This window comes from Solanum stenotomum, chromosome 3 (assembly GCF_019186545.1).
Source record: "Solanum stenotomum isolate F172 chromosome 3, ASM1918654v1, whole genome shotgun sequence".
NCBI classification, from domain to species: Eukaryota; Viridiplantae; Streptophyta; class Magnoliopsida; order Solanales; family Solanaceae; genus Solanum; species Solanum stenotomum.
The window spans coordinates 27,360,110-27,370,439 of NC_064284.1; positions in this window are offsets into that span (position 1 = coordinate 27,360,110).

A 10,330-nucleotide genomic window follows, 5' to 3' on the forward strand; every position below is an offset into this window, starting at 1 on the left:
AATTTGGATAATTGAGTATTGTCACTGTTGGTCAAAATATATAGATAATTAAGACAGTCGATACTTGTTCATGTGCTTGATTTATATTGTAACAACGACATCTACACTTCAACACTAATAAGGTATATATGGCTTGATATCTTGATCCAAAAATGATCTATACTGCACCTACTAGAATATGACACTTAAATATAGATCGTAGATAGTATAATTTAAAAGGGAGAATGATTAACTAATAATAAACTATATTATTGATATTTATTCAATTATATAAGTTTAAACAAGTCATTTAAGGGTTTACATACATTGGGGGTGGAGATAAATGATGTATGAGAAAGAGTTGTAGTTATACAATCAACATCTTCAATGTAATGTGTGAGAAAGCACAAGTATGTTGAGAGAATGTTGATTGTTCAACCCCAACTCTTCCAAAACATCATGTAAGGTTCAATACAAATTGAGGGTGGTGATCAATAAATCATTGTGGTTGAACAATCAACATTCTCTCAACATACTTGTGCTTTCTCACACATTACATTGAAGATGTTGATTGTATAACTACAACTCTTTCTCATATATCATTTATCTCCACCCCCAATGTATGTGGACCCTTAAATGACTTGTTTAAAATTATTTAATTGAATAAATTTCAATAATATAGTTTATTATTAGTTAATCATTCTCCTTTTTAAATTATACTAGCTACGGTCTATATTTAAGCGTCATATTCTAGTAGGTGCAGTATAGATCATTTTTGAATCATGATATCAACCCGTATATACCTTATTAGTGTTGAAGTGTAGATGTCTTTGTTACAATATAAATCAAACACATGAACAAGTATCGACTGTCTTAATTATCTATATATTTTGACCAACAGTGACAATACTCAATTATCCCAGTTTTACAACGGTAACAATGTACAATTGCTACTTTTTCAATGGTAACATTTGCTTTTTTAGTGTATAAAAAGAAAGATTCATGAACTCCTCCATCTTATTCTATTTTAAAATATTTAAACATCTCTTTTAATTATGTCTCAAGCATCTCAAACATCTAATGCAAAAAAGTCTTACGTTTGTCGTTGTGGTAATTCAACTACGTTGAGGACTTCACACACCGATATGAACCCAGGTCGATAATTCTTTAACTGTGCAATTAGTGCATTCTCTTTTTTTAAGTGGCTTGAAAATGATTCATCAACGAGCATCCCATCAAAATTGAGTCCGGCACTCGAGACATGAAATTTTCAAGGCATTACCAAATTTCAAATATTAGAAAGGTTTCGAACTCCGAAGAAAATAGGAATTTTGTCACGACTTGAGTCTACACCCTGTATGTGACCGACAGTCAAGAACCATTGCTGGTCCCCAAGTGAACCCTCATCTGGCTGACTACAAGCTGAAGACTAACTTAAGCATGCAAAAGTTTAAAACTGAATAAAAGTCAATAAACTCAACTTTTCGAAAACTTTAACTCAAATGAATAACTTATAATAAAAATAATATATTCAACTTGCCATAAAATAGGCAACTTAAGTTTTTAAAACATTTAATAAAATAAATGAATAATACAGACTACTCAACTATACTGATTATCTATGAAGCCTCTAACTAATAAAGATGGAAGTCGGGACAAGACCCATGACATCCAGACTAAACTGAAAAGTAAATGAAATCCTTCGGAAACAAGGAGGCTCACCATAGTTAACTCGAACTCCCGAATGTATCAACGAATCTCTTGTTGAAGATCCTGAATACCTATGTCTGCATCATGAGAAGGTGCAGGGCAAATGGCTCAGTACGTGGAATGTACGAGCATGTAAGGGGAATTCTAAAACATAAACATAAGCTTGATTCTTGAAAAAAAAAAGAAACATACTTACCTTTTCTCAACTTAAGATACTCAACTCAAAGATATGATACTCGACTTGAAATACTCAACTCTAGATACTCAACTCATGAATACTTAACTGAACTCATTTCACTATAAAGCAGTTTAAAACAAGTGCAATATAAAGAAAAGGAAAACTATTTAAAACATAATGTCAACTCATAATCATAAATTCATAAATGACATACCATGCTCCCTTTCAAAGTCTACTTGTGCAATGCATGAATGAAGTCTCATACCCCCATTCATACTAAGCAGGACCCCCTGAGGAACCATGCAATCATTGTTGTGGGAGTTTCTCTAACCGACAACCACCACTATGAGCCTAAGTGGTGATACAACGTCTTTCCTACGCTGCCAGAACTGTCCTATACTTTGCCGTCACATAGAATGCTTAACTTAGTGGATCCACTATCTTAGCTTATGTGATCATCTAAAAATCATGACTCATTAATACCCATGATGGCTACATGGTTTATGGAGACTTGAGTTAATATGAACTCACATCCCTATATCGGTGCTCAATACTACTCCCAAAAATATACTTAGCTCATATGTTTTAAAACAACTTCTTTCTTTGGTTTGAAATAATTACTCAAAACTTAGGTTAAAAGATCTCATGGAATCGATGTTCCCTTTCTTGCTCAAAACTCTTTTGGAAATCTCAGTTTCCTCTCATTTTAAATGTGAAAACATTTACTCTTGGGAATACTTACTTCCCATATATCATTTTAAAGAAAATGAACTTTACTCTTACTCTTTTGTCAACTTCAAAGAATAAGTCTTAAAACAAAGTTTAAACATTTGTAAAAGACTTCTTAAAAAATGGTTCATGCCGAATTATGGACATGAATGACTCAATGCAAGGTTTTCAATAACCATAGATAGAACTCAATACTTGGAACTCAAGAACTTCAATGATACTACTCACTTCAAGAATGCTCAACTCAGAGGGTTCATGCAGAATTATGAGCATGAACTACTCAACTCAAGGACTCAAAGATACTTCTCGTCTCAAGGCAACTCGAATTATAGGGGTTCATGCCGGATTATAGACGTGAATAACCCAACTCAAGGACTTCATGTGTAACATGTAATAGTCCCATGATTAGGAATGTAATCTCAAATGGGTTAGAAACTTAATACTTAAGACTTAGGACATGAAGATATTACTCCTCTCATAGATACTCAACTTCTGGAGTTCATGTGGAATTTATAGGCATGAACGACTTGACTCGTAGGTCTACATAACATTATGGAACTCATGTATACAAGTCTTCTTTCTCTTAGTTACTTCCTCAAAGCTTAACTCAAATTGATGATGGATCTCAAAGAATTCACAATTGAACTCAAATGCTTTCTTGAACTCTACTCTTAACTCTCTCTTGAATGTGAATTATGAATTTAAGAGTTATGGTTCATGATATAAAAGATCTCATGATGACAAAATAGACTCATGAATACATTCTCCTTACTCTCATGCTCACTTACTCGAATCTTGAAACAAGTTACTAGAAGTTGTAGAAGACTCCACAAAATAACTCAAATGGACTTTCTTAGAATGTTAGAAAGAATTCTCAAAACTTAACTCTTAACTCTACCTTGAATTTGAATTATGAATTATTAATTCAAGGTTATGATCATGTTAGGAATGATTTTAGGTGTTTAGAAGTAGATTAGAGTAGTTAGAATCGAAAAAGAGTGAAGGTATCCTTCGAAAGAACTCAAACGGAGCAACCGATTGCAAACTGGATGAGGCAGGCGACCCTGAGGCTATCGGTGGCGTGGAGCGGCAGTACCTAAGATTCAGAGCCTACTTTGGGGCGCTCTGGCTTGCACGACACGCCAGGCCCCAACCCAGAAAATGCGACGAATTTCTTTGCTCGTTTTCTCACCCTATCTTGCCTAGAATCGAACGGTTTCTTCCCCAATCACTTAGAATCAATTACTTAACATAAGTACAATCTAATCTACTCAATAAATCCCTTAAAACACTCACTTTCATCTCAAGAAATCATCAACAACACAACAAGATTTAGAAAGAACTTCAAGAACACCTATCAAGAACTTAAATCCTTTAACTTTTTGAGAGTGAAACTTCGCTGAAAATAATATGTTTGGCGTGTGGGTGAAAAAACTAGCATTATGGAAGCTTAAATACCTCTTAGGGATTAAACCCATGGTGAAAATCCGCAACAAAATGCAAGACTCTCGACGAACGATTTGATCCTCTCCTTTTTTCTCCTCTTTCCTCTTCTTTTCTCTTCTTGAACTCTCAACTAAAACCCTAGGCGTATATTAGGATTATAAAACTGAACCCAATAGGATTAGACCCCTAAAACATTACTAAAAATGAATTAAATCTGATTGGATAAGGAAAAGACCAAAATACCCCTTACTATTTTCGGATAACTTTCTTTAACTAGTCAACCTAACTTCAAAAGGCCATATCTCACTCATCCAACCTTGAAACTTAGCAAACTTGGAGGCGTTGGAAAGATAATTCAAAGGCCTTTCCTACGGTATCTGGTATCACAACTAACTCATCTTGAGCTAGAAGTTATGGTCGTTTAAGTCAACCCAAAACTTATACTTAAGCATAACCTGCAAAATTTCAGATTTTGCTATTTCCAATTTAGTTCTTTTTCGAACTCAAGGTGCTACATATAGTGAACTTAACACTTAAGAAATTTTAATTCCTCGGTAAAATCCTACTCACAACGAAGGATGGTTCAAGTCTTAGCTCAAAAATTTTCTGGGGTGTTACAATATCTCCCCCTTGGGATCATTCGTCCTCGAATGAGGACTGGACTGGGTATGGAACGGGTTACTCTTACTAAGGTCTGAGGCTAATGGTACACTCTCACTATATTCAAGCTTAGTACTCTAACAACTCAATGGACTCCTACTAACTAACACCTTCGGAACCAACTAAGGGCTCTCATTTAACTATTTCTCATAGTAAAACCTCATCCTCCTCTTTCACATCACTCCATTACTAAAAGGACCTCTGAAAAGATATCTCCCACATTCTTTGGAACTCATTACTATATTACTCTCAAACACCTGACTTGATTCGCATCTTATCATCTCCCCTTTAGGTATGAAGATGACACTTGAAAGCTACGGACCTATCCCATCATCTCTAAATTGGTCTACATCCTCTTTTACTCTTAACACTCGGGATAAGCTTATCTCATGACTACAGAACTCTCTATAAGCAGGTACTAAGACATCTTTCTACGGTGTTTCTCTTAACCTGTTTTGATTACATACCCTCTCGGTGCACCTCTTAATGCTCTAGTTACTCTTGTGACTTAGCCACACTTCGCTGCCCTTATCTAAAGGTTTGGGTCTCTCACTTGTACTACTCACATTCATTGCAGCAACATCTCAATTCCTTACCTACTCTATGTCAAGTCTACTAGATCAAATCTCAAGACTAACATCATCACCCCCATGTTCCCATTCTTTTCATCATGACACTCATCTCAAATTCAAGATTAATGTTTATTACAAATCCCGAATATCAATACGATTAATCACCTACTATTCTATACTTTATTACTTGATCCGTTCTATAACCTTCTGAACATCATGACCCTCTCAAACAAATCATAAGCCTAGCTTAGATCTGTTACTTCATAAACACTCTGCTCTCTTATTCAACACATGAAATTAGTCTCCTCTAATACGATGACATATCAACACTAACTCTATTCTAGTTAACAAACATATACTCTATCTCATCTTGACTAGCAACTCTTACTCTACCCATAAGGGGAAAACTCCACATTAATAACTTACTGGGTACATGACTATAGTAACATAATCTGCCCCATCACTATCCCCCTTTCATAGATCTCTATACCTCTGCATACTTTCCTCTAAATCTAGGCACTGTCACTACTACTGCTCATAATCTCGTAACTCATGATGCCTTTTCAGGCCAAAATACTACTCAAGCTCTAATCATACTTTCTCATGAGGATCTCAGCTGAAACAGGACTTAAAGAAGAGAGTACAACTCACTTTTAGCTCAAAAGCACGATTCATATAATTATGGGTGCATTCCTCTGAAACTGAACACTTAACTTACTATTTGGGCTACTCTCAAGCACTTCTGGAGTCTCATGACTTTCTCAAGACTCTTGCTAAGAACAACTCATCGATAAAGGATTGACTTTTATTTTCAACTACCTCTAGTATAATGTGTAGTCGAATGAATTTAAAGAAACGCACGAGCATGAATAAATCTCTAGGACTTAGCTCTATTGCACAATTAAGAGTATGAAAGAAGGAAAACTTTCCTTAAATGTCTGTAGTCCCTCATTTATAGAAGTGGAGCCGTCACAACCATAAACAAGATCCTACTTGACACAGCTTCATAGACATACTAGGACTCTTGAACTCTGTTCTCTGATACCAAGTTTGTCACAATCTGAGTCTACACCCTGGACGTGGCCGACATTCAATAACCATTGCTGGTCCCCAAGCGAACCCTCATCCTGGCTGACTACAAGCAGAAGACTAACTTAAGCATGCAAAAGCTTAAAACTGAATAAAATTCAATAAACTCAACTTTTCAAAAACTTTAACTCAAATTAACAACTTCGAATAAAAATAATATATTCAACTTGCCATGAAAGAGGCAACTTAAGTCTTTAAAACATTTAATAAAATAAATGAATAATACAAACTTCTTAACTATACTGACTATCTGTGAAGCCTCTAATTGATATAGATGGAAGTCGGGACAAGACCCACGACATCCTGACTAAACTAAAAAGTAAATAAAATCCTCCGGAAACAAGGAGGCTCACCATAGCTAACTCGAACTCCCGGATGTATCAACGAATCTCATGTTGATGATCCTGAATACCTGTATATGCCTCATGAGAAAATACAGGGTAAATGGCTTAGTATGTGGAATGTACGAGCATGTAGGAATTTTAAAACATAAACATAAGCTTGAATCTTGATAAAAAAAGAAACATACTTACCTTTTCTCAACTCAATTAATCCAAGAATAAGATACTCAACTTAAAGATATGATACTCGACTTGAAATACTCAACTCTGGATGCTCAACTCATGAATACTTAACTAAACTCATTTCATTATAAAGCGGTTTAAAACAAGTGCAATATAAAGAAAATGAAAACTGTTTAAAACATGATGTCAACTCATAATCATAAATTCATAAAACACATACCATGCTCCCTCTCAAAGTCTACTTGTGCAATGCATGAATGAAGTCTCATACCCCCATTCATACTAAGTAGGACCCCTTGAGGAACCATGCAATTACTGCTGTGGGAGTTTCTCTAACCGACAACCACTACTATGAACCTAAGTGGTGATACAACGTCTTGCCCACGCTGCCAGAACTGTCCTATACTTTGCCATCATATAAAACACTTAACCAAGTGGATCCACTTGCTTAACCTATGTGATCATCTAAAAAGCATGACTCATTAATACCCATGATGGCTACATGGTTTATGGAGACTTGAGTTAATATGAACTCGCATCCCCATATTGGTGCTTAATACTACTCCCAAAAATATACTTAACTCGTATGTTTTAAAACAACTTCTTTCTTTGGTTTGAGATAATTACTCAAAACTTAGCTTAAAAGCTATCTTGGAATCAATGTTCCCTTTCTTGGTCAAAACTCTTTCGGAAATCTCAGTTCCTCTCATTTTAAATGTGAAAACATTTATTCTTGGGAATACTTACTTCCCATATATCATTTTAAAGAAAATGAATTTTACTCTTACTCTTTACTCAACTTTAAAGCTTAAGTCTTAAAATAGAGTTTAAACATTTGTAAAAGACTTTTTAAAATATGGTTCATGCCGAATTATGGACATGAACGACTCAATGCAAGGTTTTCAATAACCATAGATAGAATTCAATACTTGGAACTCAAGAACTTCAATGATACTACTCACTTCAAGAATGCTCAACTCAGAGGGTTCATGCGGAATTATGAGCATGAATTACTCAACTGAAGGACTTAAATATACTTCTCGTCTCAAGGCTGCTCGAATTATAAGGTTCATGCCGGATTATAGACATGAATAACCCAACTTAAGGACTTCATGGGTAGCATGTAATAGTCCCATGATTAGGAATGTTATCTCAAATGGGTTAGAAACTTAATACTTAAGAATTAGGACATGAAGATATTACTCCTCTCATAGATACTTAACTTCTGGAGTTCATGCGGAATTTATGGGCATGAACGACTTGACTCGTAGGTCTACATAACATTATAGAACTCATGTATACAAGTCTTCTTTATTTTACTTACTTCGTCAAAACTTAACTCAAATTGATGATGGATCTCAAAGAATTCACAATTGAACTCCAAGGCTTTCTTGAACTCTACTCTTAACTCTCTCTTGAATGTGAATTATGAATTCTAGAGTTATGGTTCATGATATGAAAGATCTCATGATGACAAAATAGACTCATTAATACATTCTCCTCACTCTCATGCTCACTTACTCGAGTCTTGAAACAAGTTACTAGAAGTTGTAGAAGACTCCACAAAATGACTCAAAGGGTATTTCTTAGAATGTTCGAAAGAATTCTCAAAACTTAACTCTTAACTCTACCTTGAATTATAAATTCAAGGTAATGATCATGTTATGAATGATTTTAGGTGTTTAGAAGTAGATTAGAGTAGTTAGAATCGAAAATGAGTGAAGGTACCCTTCGAAATAACTCAAACGGAGCAACCGATTGCACACTGGATGGGGCAGGCAACCCTGGGGCTATGGGTGGCGCAGAGCGCCAGAACCTAAGATTCAGAACCTACTTTGGGGGAGCTCTGGCTGGCGTGACACGCCAGGCCCCAACCCAGAAAATGCGATGAATTTCTTTGCTCGTTTTCTCACCTTAACTCGCTTAGAATCGAACGGTTTCTTTCCCAATCACTTAGAATCAATTACTTAACATAAGAACACTCTAATCTACTCAATAAATCCCTTAAAACACTCACTTTGATCTCAATAAATCATCAAAAACCCAACACAACAGGATTTAGAAAGAACTTCAAGAACACCTATCAAGAACTTAAATCCTTCAAGTTTTTGAGAATGAAACTTCGCTGAAATAATATGTTTGGCCTGTGGGTGAACAAACCCAACACTATGGAAGCTTACATAACTCTTAGGGATTAAATCCATGGCAAAAATCCGCAACCAAACGCAAGACTCTTGACGAACGCTTTGATCCTTTTCTCTTTTCTCCTCTTTCCTCTTCTTTTCTCTTCTTGAACTCTCAACTAAAACCCTAGGCGTATATTAGGATTATAAAACTGAACCTAATAGGATTAGACCCCTAAAATATTACTAAAATTGAATTAAATCTGATTGGGTAAGGAAAAGACCAAAATACCCCGTACTATTTTCGGATAACTTTTCTTAACTGGTCAGTCTAACTTCAAAAGGCCATATCTCACTCATCCGACCTCGAAACTTAGCAAACTCGGCGGCGTTGGAAATATAATTCAAGGGACTTTCCTATGGTATCTGGTATCACAGATAACTCATCTTGAGCTAGAAGTTATTGTTGTTTAAGTCGACCCAAAACTCATACTTAAGCATAACTTGCAAAATTTCAGATTTTGCTATTTTCAATTTAGTTCTTTTTCGAATTCAAGGTGCTACATATAGTGAACTTAACACTTAAGAAATTTTAATTCCTCGGTAAAATCCTACTTACAACGAAGGATGGTTCAAGTCTTAGCTCAAAAAATTTCTGGGCTGTTACAAATTTGCTATTGATTTTATTCAAGGAAGTCGAAGAGCAGAGGGATCACTTTAAAGGATTGCTAAAATACACCAAAATAGATAGGGATCTACTAAAACAAAGGAGATATTGGTTGAAGAAAAAGAGAAGGCCTAAAAATAATATTGTATGGTTTGTTGTTAATGGTTACTTTTTGGAAATGTGTAACAGGGATGTAGTAGTACAATTTTATATCTTTTACTCATGTAGTATTACAGTCTATTAATAAAATGAAGTGTTTCATGTATGGTAAGGCAATGCATTATGTATACAATTTTAAGTCAATAACTGGCAACAATATCCATCAAAACAAAAATAACGTATACATAATCCAATTGTCTTAAAAGGCACTTCAAAAACCAGCTACTTCAACAACCAATTGTATTAATATTCAACCACCAAAAACTAATTATCTAAAAAACCAACTGTCTTAATAGTCAACACTAAAAACCAACTATTTAAAAAACCAATTGTCTTAATCATCAACCACCAAAAAACAACCATTTCAAAAACCAATGTCTTAAAACCCACTACAAAAATAAATTGCCTTAAAAAACCTATATCTTACTCATCACCATTGAGCTCCATAACAATATCCATCACATCCACTGAAATTTCTTCTTCTACCTGTTTCT